General features: G+C 39.2%; 1 protein-coding gene across 1 annotated transcript in view; it reads right to left on the bottom strand.

The window, feature by feature from the left end:
• Positions 1–13,002, bottom strand: part of LOC114610830 (tyrosine-protein phosphatase non-receptor type substrate 1-like) — a 130,460-nt gene that overhangs the window by 4,559 nt on the left and 112,899 nt on the right. The gene's annotated exons all lie outside the window — the stretch shown is intronic.

The raw sequence follows: 13,002 nt of genomic DNA, 5'->3' as shown, positions 1-13,002 counted from the left end.
TGTGTGTGTGTGTGTGTGTGTGTGTGTGTGTGTATGGGATTTTAACAGACCCTAAAGAGTGGCCACTACTTAAGAGTGGAGCCATGAATGTCCTCAACATCCTTGTCACATGTGCCTCAAACACATGTTTCTACAAAGAGACAGCAAAGAGCGTTAGAGGCAGGAATAAAGAGGCAAGGCTTTCCAGGATGGTTTGAAGCATCCTAATGCTTTGATGTCTGCAACATGTTACCTGATAACACATTAACAAAGTTTGTTGCAGAAAATGGCTCTGGAAATTTTGGGATATGTGAAGCTAACTCATTTCTTCTGCTATAGAGCTTCTCAAAGCCTTTAATAAATCAAAATGTCTTATATGGCTCAAAGAGGAAAAAAAGGGCAAAAAAGATTATGACAACATTAACAACCCCTCTTTTTCATGGAATGTTTGCAGAGCATGGGCAATGGTTTCAGATATTCAGCTCTGGGAAGATTCCTAAGTGTAGTAACTAAAAACATGCACAGTAATTTATTATTGAAGGGCTACACCTATGGAAGTGTGTGTGTGTGTGTGTGTGTGTGTGTGTGTGTGTGTGAGAGAGAGAGAGAGAGAGAGAGAGAGAGAGAGAGAGAGAGAGGAAGAAGAGGAGGAGCAATAGTCAAAAGAGGGACAGGGAAACATGGTGAGGTTCACAGGCTAGGTACCACATCTACTGCCTAGTTCCTTCTCTTCTGCAGATTTTCATCAATATGATTTCCTCACTGTAGAGTGTTGGAGAAGCCATAAAAATAAGTGGAACAGGGATTATTATTTGTATAAGGTAGACACAAGATCTTTGCATGTTGAATGTTTATTGCTTTGCAATTCACTAGGTTATAGAATTTTGTAATGTAGGTATTCTCCATCCTGGTTATAGATATCTTTGTTGAACCTGAGAATTGTGAGGAGAAAAACCAAGTTCACGATTGTCTGATTAAAGCCAGCTGTCTTTTGGGGTGCACCTAGGACTTGTCAGAATGGCTGCCTCCTGCTAAGTTGGGGTTTTAGAGAGAAGCCCCTGGCAGTCCCTTGAGGTCCTTTTTAAAGGAGAACTAGCTTGTTTACAGGGTTGAGGGAGTTGGCTATTATACATCTTTAGAAAAATACAGTGAAAGGGAAGGAACAGGAGTAAGGACACACATCATGTGGATGAGGTTACAAGGTTAGTGTAGGTTGAAAAACATGTTTTGTTGTTTACATCAGATCTAAGGAACAGGAACTTATTCTTAATTATAAATAGAGGCCTTAACTTGCAAGGACATAGCACAGGACAAACAGGAACTTACTGTATAAGTACAGATGCCTAAGACTGCACAGGACAAATAGGAACCTATTCTTAACTGTCTTAACTCCAAACAGAAACCTTAACCTGCAATGTATATTGTTTCTGCTTTTGGTCTCACATTTTCTGTTGAACTATGCCATTCTTTCTTTAGTTTTCCACCCTACTTTTTACAGCAACATAAATTTAATCTACTCCCTTAATAGTCTTAATATTCTAATATAATAATAAAGTTGGGATGGGAAGGTTACAGTGACACATACCCTGGGTCTGTTTTGTTGGGTTTTTTTTTCACACTTTTGCTTATTTGCTGGGTAGCTTGTATTAGTTGGACCATTCATTTTCCCTTATCACTCAGGAAACATACCCTAGGCCTTTGTTTGTAATCTGCATCTCTGTGAATGTTACTACCCTGTTTCCAAAAATGTAGGCTGCTACCGACCTTTTAGCAACCCCTGGAGTCTATATTGTTGCTAAAACATCCTGGATATACCTTAAATCTAGCCATTTTCATCACTATAAACATCCTGGTCATCCACAACGTCATGCCATACATTTATTGTGGTCTTTTCCCAGACTAAGTCAGGAATATCTGTAGGAAACGCAACCATGACCAGGTGACTACTCACAATGGAAAGACTCACTTGTTACTCTTGGGACAAAATCAAAGCTCATTAACAATGTTCACGTAATACTTCTGAGTCCTGCTTTTCCCCCTGCATATCCCACATTCCTCCCATTTACTGTAATCCAGGCACCATAGCCTGTGTCCTGTAGGAAGCAGAGCCATGAGGTCAGAGAAGGGGGCACAGAGAAGGACAGAAAGAAGGACAGACAGACAGAAACAAAAGAAAGAAAGAAAGAAAGAAAGAAAGACCAGCTGGGAACATGTGGGGACAGAGAAAGAGAGGGAAAGAGACAGAGACAGTTTAAAAAAAAGATTTATTTACTTATTTTATGTATGAAAATACCCTTCATTCTTTGCAGACATACCAGATCCCATTACAGATGGTTGTGAGCCACTATGTGGTTTCTGAGAATTGAACTCAGAACCTCTGGAAGCGGTCATTTTATACTCTACCATGTGCACCGCCCATACCCGGCAACAGGTAATGGAGGCAGGTGATGATGACATAAACCATTGCTGGGTCCCTGGGAGGAGTCTAGGGGCATCATCTGTAAGTTAACATTCTTGCCATAAATATGCTTTTCTCAGTCAGTCTATGGAACCTACTTTTATGGACTTTACAGTTCCAGTGAAGTCATATCCAATTTGTATTTAGCTTATTTCGTTCCTCAAAGAAATTTATGTATGCTTTATTGTGAATGTGAGATTGAGTTAATTATAACCAGAATAAATTTTCACCAAATTGTGCTGTGCTTAAATATGCCTAAAATAGACTACTGGGAGTCAGACCCTGGTGTTTGAACCAACACCTACTACTGAGTCATGGTGACCTGAACTGCCTTCTTATCTCCCATGGATAGTCACTCTGAAGGCCATGGAGGTCAAAGAGACCACTGTGAATGTTACCTAATGTGTGGAGCTTGGCCCTTGGAGCTGGTTAAAAAAAATGCCTATATATTTAAATAGAAGTGGAGGGTCTGCATTTGGTCCTCTCAGCCAAGCAGTTGTGACCATAAGAGAGAGTGAAATAGGTGTGGCTTCCCCTCAGGCCTCCGTGGTAATAGATTTTATACAATTATTGAGACACCTGTGAAGATGCAGGGGAGCAAAATATTCAGAGCACTAGCTCTGCAACGCTGTGCAAGTGACTGTAAAATTTAGCCCTTGGTTTCCTGAACAAGGAACCACTGACGTTGAAAATTGGAGAGGCATAGGAAGTAATGTGAAGAGACCATGAAAAGAGGAATAAAATCTTGTCAATTACTTCAGAATCTGGACTGCAGTGATGTACTATTTGGATCTCTTCCAGGAGGACCATAAAGAGGAAGATCCTCTGGACACATCTCTGCAAGGGGTGAGGCTGACTGAGGGACCCTGAGGCCATCTCAGCCCTGTCCGTGTGTCTGTCTACCAAGCCCAAGCCCCAGCCTGTGCTAAAGGCCCTTTGCCTTTGCCCAGGGAAAACTCTGGCTAAGGAATGTTGAGGCCCCCTTCATAGGGAAAAATTAAAACAGGCCCAACTTCTAGTACAGGAATTTCAACTAGGACATAGAGCCTTCAGTTGGTCTGGAATTTCTGTATTTTTCTAAGTCATAAAAAGGCAAATAATAAATGTCCACTGTTACATGATCTCAAGGGCATACTACCATGAAAAAATGGGGGGGGTCCTGTCATGATTCCTCAAGGACATTAAATTATTATTCTTGATTTAAAAGATGGATTTTCTCTATTCCTTTATATCCTGATGATAAGAACATTTTGCATTCTCTTTTCCTACTTTAAACCTATCCTCAAACCTCAATCTATCATCCTCCCTGCTTAGAACTTCCCAAACAATGTTCCCTCAACTACTTGCAAAACTTTTGGGGCCATATCAGTTTGGCGGGTCCTTGTCTGCCTGTCAGCACTATGGATCTGGCTCTGCTCTTTAAGTAGCTTTCCAGAGACTCTCAGGCAAACTTTGTAAGAAACCTAACACCAGAAGCAGAGTGAGTTATTAGCTTATTAATTAATGCTGCCACTAAAGTGCAAGCTTGTAGAACTAGTCCCTTACTTCCTTATCAATTATGTATCCTTCCCTCCTCCTCCACATCTGCTGGAATTATACATCAATAAGGTAATTATAGTATTATAGAAATTTATGCATGTCACAATTGTCCAACGATCCGTAACTTCGTACTTACAAGAAAGTATAGACTTAATAGTGGTGGGAAGGACAGGTCTTAAACAACTTACTGGTAAAGAGACCACAAAATGCAGGGTGATTATTTGTTCCACACTGATAATAGTTGGCAGGTAGTGTTAATATGTTATTCAGGACACATAAATAATCATTATCCTAAAGATTCCCTTTTAAGATATTTTCGAAGTATTATCTATCAGTCTCTTTTTTTCTTCCTTACTTTGTCTTCGTTTCTTTTGTTCTGTTTTTCTTTCTACATTTCTTCCTTTCTGTCAATTTAATTTTTTCTGTTTGCAGTTGTACTATTGCTTATGAGTAGTGCTGTATGCGTATTATCTAAAATGACAACTAATGAATCCCATAATGACAGCTAATGAATCCCATAATGTTTTTTTCAGATGGCGTTTCAAAAGGACAAGGAGCTTATGTTTTATATACAAATTCAGCATCATCCTCAAAAAAGATTGTACCCACCCTGGTTGTCTGAACTCACCGCAATCACTCAGCTTTTAATGGATGTTTCTGGGTTGTTAAATATTGTCACTGACTCTGCACATTGTATTAAATCTGTTTCTCTTTTAGAAACTGCAAGACTTAAATCCAGTCCCACTACTGATGTTACTTCACAGTTATTTTTTTCTCTCAGGCATCTATATGATGACAAATTCAGTATTCCTTCATGAATCATAAATGTGCCAGGACTATTAGCATCCACTAATGTTCAAGCCAACCAATGTGCTGTCCTCCTTCTTGCCCCTGGTACTTTTTTTTTTCCAGGCTGCTCAAAAATTCGATAAACTTCATCTTTTTGTTTTTCTTTTACATCACTGCCCTCTGCTGGCATAATTAATCCTCGAGGATTAAAATCCAAAACCATTTGACAAACAGATGTTTCTCATATTTCAGAATTTGGATGTTTAAAGTATGTCACTGTAATAGTTAATACTTTTAAAATATGACTGTTGCTTCTGACAACAGGAATAAGACCACCTTGGGTGTCACTAATCATTTATTATTCATCTTCTCTTTTCTAGGATTCCTATTACAACTAAAAACTGATAATGATCCTGCTTATATTAGCAAATTCTTTAAGGCAATTTATTGAATATTAACCACATTACTGGTATCCCTCATGGTAGAAGTCTCTAGTACCAACTTCTGTATTAGTTACTGTTCTATTGCTGTGAATGAAATACCATGACAAAGTTAGATTATAGAGGAAATCATTTAATGTGTGGCTTGCTTATTGTTTCAGAAGGTTAGTCCATGATCATGATGACAGGGAACATGAAGTCAGGCAGTTAAGCATGGTTCTGGAGCAGTAGCTGAGAGATTATGTCCTGATCCACAGACAGCAGGAAGAGAGATCAAGACTTGGCCTGGTGTGTGCTTTTGAAACCTCAAGATGTACCCTTGGGGACATACCTCCTCTAACAAGTCCATACCAACAAAGTCAGACTTCTTAATCCTTCCCAAACAGATCCACTAACTGAGGACCAAACATTCAAGTATATGAGCTTACGGAGGATTTGTTCATTCAATCACTACAGACCTATAAAAGTTTTTCTATCTTTTCTGCACTGGGGGCTTGAGGGGTGTGCTCACCCAAAGTGAAGGAGATGAGATAGGAAAGTGATCAGAGGGAAGGTAAGAGTCCCTTTGAGTGAATGTGGAGTCCAGATGGTAATAGGAACCAGTCTCTAAGTCATTTAAAGCCTTAATTATTGCTCAGTAAATAAAAAAGGACAAAGAACAAGCTCAACTATTCATGTCATATATACACAGTAGATTATGTGTGCTTTCGATTTGGAAGTGAAAGTGATGCAGATATTTATAGACCACAAGTTACAGGAAGAGTTTAACTTAGATTCTTAAACAACAGGAGTTAAGTTATAGGCAGATTATACCACAGGTGCTTATATACCACGAGTTTCAGGTAGTGTGTAACAAAGATGTCAATAGTACAGAAACAATATGCAGAAAATAATACAGATGCTGATAGATTATGAGCCATAGCCACGGGCTATAGCTACACATCTGCATAACACAGATGCATGTAAGTCATGGGAAGTACAACAGCACACATGACTATACTTCTTTAGCAGCACAAGGGAATATGCTTGTACTAATACAACCAAGCATACGGATGCAGTAGTACTGCACTGCACATGGCTGAGCTGGTACTGCACTGCACATGGATGTTTAAGCAACACAGTGTCTATGTACATACTCTTTCAACACTGCAGATAGTGTGTTGAACTAGAAGAGAAGTAAACAAAGGCATAGTAATACAGAAATGAAAAAGAAAGAAAATACAAACCATGATAGAAAGCATGAAAGGAAAGAAGAAAGGAAGGCAGATCAAAGAACAAAATATAAAACATAATCATTATCTTGTCACTAGCGTCACAGGCTCATGGAGAGTTAAAAGTAATAATTTTTGTGACTAAGTTGCCATTGACATTTTGTATAGATAAACCCAGTCAACATTTTATCTTCTGTCCTTGCACCTACAATAAGTTGTTAGTTCCCTTTTATGACCTTTGGTTAATTGTTTTACAACCTCTTGGAGTGTGTTCTAAATTGTAAATGCCTATTTTCGATCTCAGAAACAACTCAGGACACTGAAGACTGGCTGAGTTCTCAATGCAGTTTTCATATCAGAGAAGGCTTTAATAGTAGTCCTAATATAAAGGGCTTAATAATTACTAGTATAATTTCAGAAATTTTTATAGGATCATCATTAAGAATTAAGAAATCATCTGTTTGTCTATGTAGCATCACTACAAGAGAGTACATTTTCATTGATCTGCAGAAATCTGCCCCAAAGCGTGGGCTAATACCTAGTGGTTGCTTTATATATCTAATAACAACAGGAAAAGTATATTAATAGCAGGAATCTTTCCTAAAATGTAGTCTCTTCAACCTTGCCTAGAAGAGGTCATCCATCATAGTTCTACAATCTATGGTGAAACCATCTCAGGAAGATCATCTGCTAGTTTTTAGCCTCTCCTAGATAGCTCCTGTGAAATTAGAGTAGCCAAATGAGGAAGTTTTGGAATGCTGGATATTGATGTTTTCATAGTTGAACCTTAGTGATCACCCTTAGGAATGAATCAGGCATAGTAAAGTCCAATGAGGGAATAGACCTTGGGGTCTAGCTTTAGGAATGTAATCTAATGGTTTAGCAAGGGAGAGGGAAGGGGGAGGGCAGAACCTGCTGGAGCCATGTTTGCCCATGCTTTGGCCTGTTAGAGCCCTTCAGAACTAGATAAACAAAAAAGATAGAAAGAAAATAAAGACAGGACATCTAGGAAGAGATAGAAAGGAATGGAAGAAACAAGAAAGCTGACAGAAGAACGGAAGATAGAGAGGCAGAAAGAATGGAAGACAGGAAGAAAAATAGAACAAATAAAAAATGAAAGGTAGAAAAAAGGAGAAGACTTCCGGTCTGGGCCTGAGCATAGAGCAGGTCGCAGGTGGCAGCTCCGTACCCAACCCCAGAAAACCGAGAGAAAGAGGGACTCCCAGGAGCTTTAACTCAGGCAGCATCCCAGGTAAAACTGAATCACCCGTGATGTCTGCGGTTAGAAGCTCTAATCCAGATGCTGGCCTCCGAACTTATACTACTCAGACCTTTGAAGGGCCACTGACAAGATCATCAAACAGCTAGAGATTGACATCACTAATCTGAAGAAATCCCTTGTTTCGCTGTCTGAAGAGACCTCCTAAAATCACAAAGATCCTCATTGGACTTGATTTACTCTATTGCAATAGAAAAGGCTGTGTACAGCTCTTGACTGTGTACATCCCTTAAAGAAGAAGGTTGCCTTTACATAGACAAGACAAGGAGGGTTAAAGAGAGCATGAAATAGGCAGTGAAGGCCCTAAGAAAAATCGGAGAGAGAAAGAGACAGATGAATGTTGGTACAAGAATTGGTTTTAAGCCTCTCCAAGGTTGTCAACCCTATTTCTTCCCATCTTGGGACCATTATTTGGGTTCTTTTTGCTTATTTCTTCTGATCCCTGGGCCTCAAATAGGCAGACTAACTCTGTGATACAACAGATAAATAATTTGGTAGCAAAACCTACTCAGATATATTATCATAAGTTAGCTATGGAGGACCACGAGACTCAAGATGAGGTTGTTACTTTATACAGGGTGTTCCCAAAACCCATCTCCACCCAACCTAAAAGGAGGGACTTCTGCCCCTAGACCAAGCAGAGAGGGGCCACCCAGAACCCCCTCTGACAGGAGATCTAAATTCTTGCTTAGGCTGCTAGGCCAAGCACTGCAAGGGAATATAAATAAAAGATAAAAATATCTATCTGGGTTCCCTGAGGGACAAGCCTGACTGCATAGGGGTTGATGTCAAAAGTATCCCCTCTCCAGGAAAAAGACATCGGGACGGGTATGGCCCTCATGCCTCACTGGATAATGACAGGAGGACTGGAGCCATTACAAGGTCCCCTTCAAATATTGGAGGTCAGGCCTCTATCCCTGCCTTCGCAAGTTTAGAATTGCCACAGCCCTTCTATACTTAGAGAAGGGAGGAGATGTCAGGGGCAGCCTTGCTTACACACTGAAGGCCTAAAATCAGCCATAGGCCTAAAATCAGCAATAGGCCTGCCATACATGTATACTAACACCAAGTCTTGGGTCTCAGTGGAAAAACATTGAAACAGATGGCTATAAGCTAATGTAAACAGGCAGCTTTTGTGGAAATTTACAAGCCTGAGTAGTCATAGACCTTGTAAATAGGTAGCCTTGGCAGACAATACCAACTTAGATAAGGACAAGCGAGTCATAGGCAGAGTCATAGTGACTTGTCCCCGAACCTTCACCCAGCCGATACCCGGTTCTGAAGATATCTGTATTCCCCCTGAACACCCACACTCCAGTGTCATTCCCTTCCCCACATCCTGCCTTTCTGTGTTTATAACCCCTGTGTGAATGAATTACGATTTGAGAAAAAATAAATTATTAAAAAAAAAATTTAAAAAAAGTTTTCCCCTAAAAAAAAGAAAAGAAAAAAGGAGAAATGAAAGAAAGGATAGAAAGGAAAAATGAGAGAGACAGTAGAAAAGAAAGAAAGAAAAAACAAAGCCAACATGAGAAAAACAGAATGAAAGAAAGAAAACATAAAGATGAAAGAAAGAGCAAATGAGTGGAAATGATAAAAAACAAAAGACAAAAAGAGGAATAAAGGACAAATGGAAGATAAAAATGTGAGAAACATAAGAAAACAGGATGATGGAAAGAAACAAAGAAAGGAAGGAAGAAAAAATGAAAAAGTAAAGAACTCTGAAAGAAAAATCAGGAAGAGTGGAAGAAAGAAAAGGATGAAATATTTTTTAAAAGCAGGTTGAAAAAATATGGGAGTGTTTGGAGGGGAAAGGGGAAGGAAGAAATTAGGAAAACAGAAAAAATAAAGAAAGAAAGATGTCTAAAAGGAAGGTAAAATAAGAAAGGAAAAAAGAGATTAAGAAAGAAGGGGACACTCAGATCTAATGCAGTGCTGTGAACAGCTTTGCTGGCATAGCTCCACAGAAGTGTGTAACAGACATCAGGGCATGCAGATTCACTAGCACACCACTGCACATGAATGCACTATTAGAGCAGTGCACATGGATGGACTGGTACAGCAGTGCAACACATGGATGACTGGTACAGCAGTGCAACACATGGTTGACCGGTACAGCAGTTTATACTCAGAGGACACAGAAATCCTAGTACAGCAGCACATGACATTTTTACCAGTAAAATGACACACAAAGATCATCTGATGCAGCAGTGTTCAAGAATGTGCTGGTACAACACTACACGGAGACGTTGTAGCACAGCAGCACACATGGATATACTGATGTAGTACAGCAGTGTACATGATTGCAGTACAGCAGTGTGCAGGGGTTTCTCCTACTGCAGTGCACAGGGGTTTCTCCTACTGCAGTGCACAGTGGGTTTCTCCTACTGCAGTGCACGGGGGTTTCTCCTACTGCAGTGCACGGGGGTTTCTCCTACTGCAGTGCACAGGGGGTTTCTCCTACTGCAGCGCACAGGGGGTTTCTCCTACTGCAGCACACAGGGGGTTTCTCCTACTGCAGTGCACGGGGGATTTCTCCTATTGCAGTGCACAGGGGGTTTCTCCTACGGCAAGGCAGGTGGTATCTCTGGTTAGTGTTTGAGTTGGAGCTCTGGTGAGGGTTTAGGTTAGGCTTGAGTTTAGATAAGGTCTTGGTATCAAAGATTGTAATTAAAGCTAATGGTTAGTGTTAGCTTTATATTTTAGAGTTATGATTAGATTTATGTTTAAGGCTAGGTTTGGGGAACTGTTTAGTGAAAGATTTGGGGCTATAATTAAGGATATAGGATTATATATATTATTAGATCATGGGCAGGATTGGAGCCATGTAGAGAATTATGGTTAGGGTTGCAGCTTCGTTTGCGGTTAAATTTAAGGCTAGGCTTAGGGTTTAAAGAAAAGGTTAAGGATAGAGTTAAGAAAGCAGCCAAGGTTAGGGTAAGAGTTGGTGCTAGATTAGTCTTGTGGCTAGGGCTAACCTGGCTCCCACACTTATCCTAACACTATCCTAAGGCTAACCCCAAATCTACCTCTAATTACAGCTCTGACACTGCCCCATCCCCACCCCTAACAATACCAATCACCCCAACCAAGCTCTAAGATTAACCTTAGGGCAACTCTGTCTCTAACCCTACCACTAACCTTCAATAGCAATATGAATAACAGTAGACCTAAGCTTAACCCTAATAAAAATATATCTCTGACCATTACTCTAAGCCTAATACAAAACAAAAGCAAACAGTGGCCATAAACCTAAGCCGAATTCTACCTCTAAAATTAAACTTAGCCTCAGGAACAACCATAAAACTGTGCCTAGGCAAATACTGACCCTAGCATTAAAGCAACTTTGAGAATTTTGTTTGTTTGTTTTTCAAGACAGGGTTTCTCTGTGTGTCTCTGCCTGTCCTGTAGACCAAGCTGCCCTGGAACTCACAGAGACCCGCCTGCTTCTGCCTCCCAAGTGCTAGGATTAAAGCCATGTACCACCACTGCCCGGCTAAAAATATTCATGTTTAGGTTTATGTTTGTCCATTTCCTTTCTCTCTCTCCTTCCCCCACCTCTCTCTCTCCTTTTTGTTTGTTTGAACAGAGTTTCTTTAAGTAGCCCTGGATGTCCTAGATCTGGCTCTGTAGACCAGGTTGGCCTTGAACTGAAATAATTTGATATGAAAAGAATATTTTATAATGACATTTAAGCTATACTGGTTCTGCTGATATTTTAGGAGAAGGTTTGATGCCACCATTTCCAGAATAGTCATGCAACGTATAACTTTGTAAAAAATATAAAGTACAAGAATAAGAGATAAACACAATAATTTTGAATGAGAAAAAGTGGAACAACTTTTCTAGAAGAAAAAACAAAATCTATAAAACTATTCTTACTAAGGCAGCATAATCTTGACAGAGTTAGACAAGTAGATTAATGGAATAAATTATCAGTATATCTCCAGATTATAGAAACTTAGTACGTAGTAAAGGGGAAAGCAAATATCAGTGTATACTGGTCAACGTAACCTTGTGGGAATAAAAGGTCTCTGCCTTTTATAGTACACCATCACCATAATCAGGAAGGAAAATGTGTGTGTGTGTGTATGTGTGTGTGTGTGTATGTGTGTGTGTGTGTGTACATGTGTAATCAAATGAGAACATAATGTTCAAAAACTGAAAATTTATTTTTGAGGTAACAAAACATATAAATGTTACCAACACTGTAGCTTTGTGTCCTGCTTGAAAAGCAAGAAAGATTCTCTCATATACTGAAAGAGATTAGGGAAAAAAGTCACAACATTGTAATAGCAAAACCATTGAAAATTCATTGTGAGATAGTTTAACAAAATATGGTATATTGTTACAATAGAAAGCCACAGGGCAGTGTAAAATGAGTAAGATAGTTATGCTTTAAATTAATAAATTCACAAGGTATATTAAGTATAAAAATGAAATAAAGTTTCAAAATGTTACATACGGTATCATAGATTGTGTAAAGAATAAAAACAGAAAACACTATGTGCTGCTTAAAGGTTATGCATATGTCATAACAGTATAAAGACATGATTGAGAAAGAAATCCAGCAAATTCAGCATAGTATAAAAAAGAAACTTAAAGAAGATATGGACAAAATGTTAATATTTTACAAGATGTTATAGTGAATCCAGAGATATTTTATACTGTTTTTAATCCCATTTCGAGATAGGAAAAGTCTTTTTCAACAGTCCAGTAATTTTAAGTTTTGTGTCTACTAAAATTAAATCATGCTTACAGAAATTCTAGTTGATAGTGAGACCTGGAAAATTAAGGATTGACCATGACCAGAGACAGAATGAACATCTGTCTTCCTCATCACCAAATTGTCTTTTGGATGTAAGAAGAGCTCATTTGAAATTCAGTATCTTGAGTCTGAAACATCCCTAAACAATCCAAGTCTATGTCTGACAGTGTGCAGGGGGAGCACATCTGTGGTGGAGGTGGATGAGGGAAGAGCGGGAGTTTTGGATCAACAGCAGGTCCTTGCATCTTCGCTCCACTTGAGCTCCTTAGAGAGGGTAGGAGGTAATACAGGTCATACAGAAGTAGGAAACATCATTTACTCATTTGTTTCTTCATTTGTATATTAATTCCACTAGTACTTATTGAATGTTTACTAAGTTGCTAGTTTTCCTCTTTTTCTGAATTCATAAGGAACGTCAGAAATGAAGCCTCTGTTTATTCCACCTCACACCTCTTTCTGGGACCTAATCTCTCTTCCATATGCACATTCATTTTTTCTCGCCAGTTAGCATATCCATTCTTTTAGATTGGTTGATATCA

The sequence above is a fragment of the Grammomys surdaster genome, unplaced genomic scaffold (genome assembly GCF_004785775.1).
Source record: "Grammomys surdaster isolate TR1022 unplaced genomic scaffold, NIH_TR_1.0 129, whole genome shotgun sequence".
In the NCBI taxonomy this organism is placed as follows: Eukaryota; Metazoa; Chordata; class Mammalia; order Rodentia; family Muridae; genus Grammomys; species Grammomys surdaster.
This window is presented reverse-complemented; position numbering and strand designations above follow the sequence as displayed.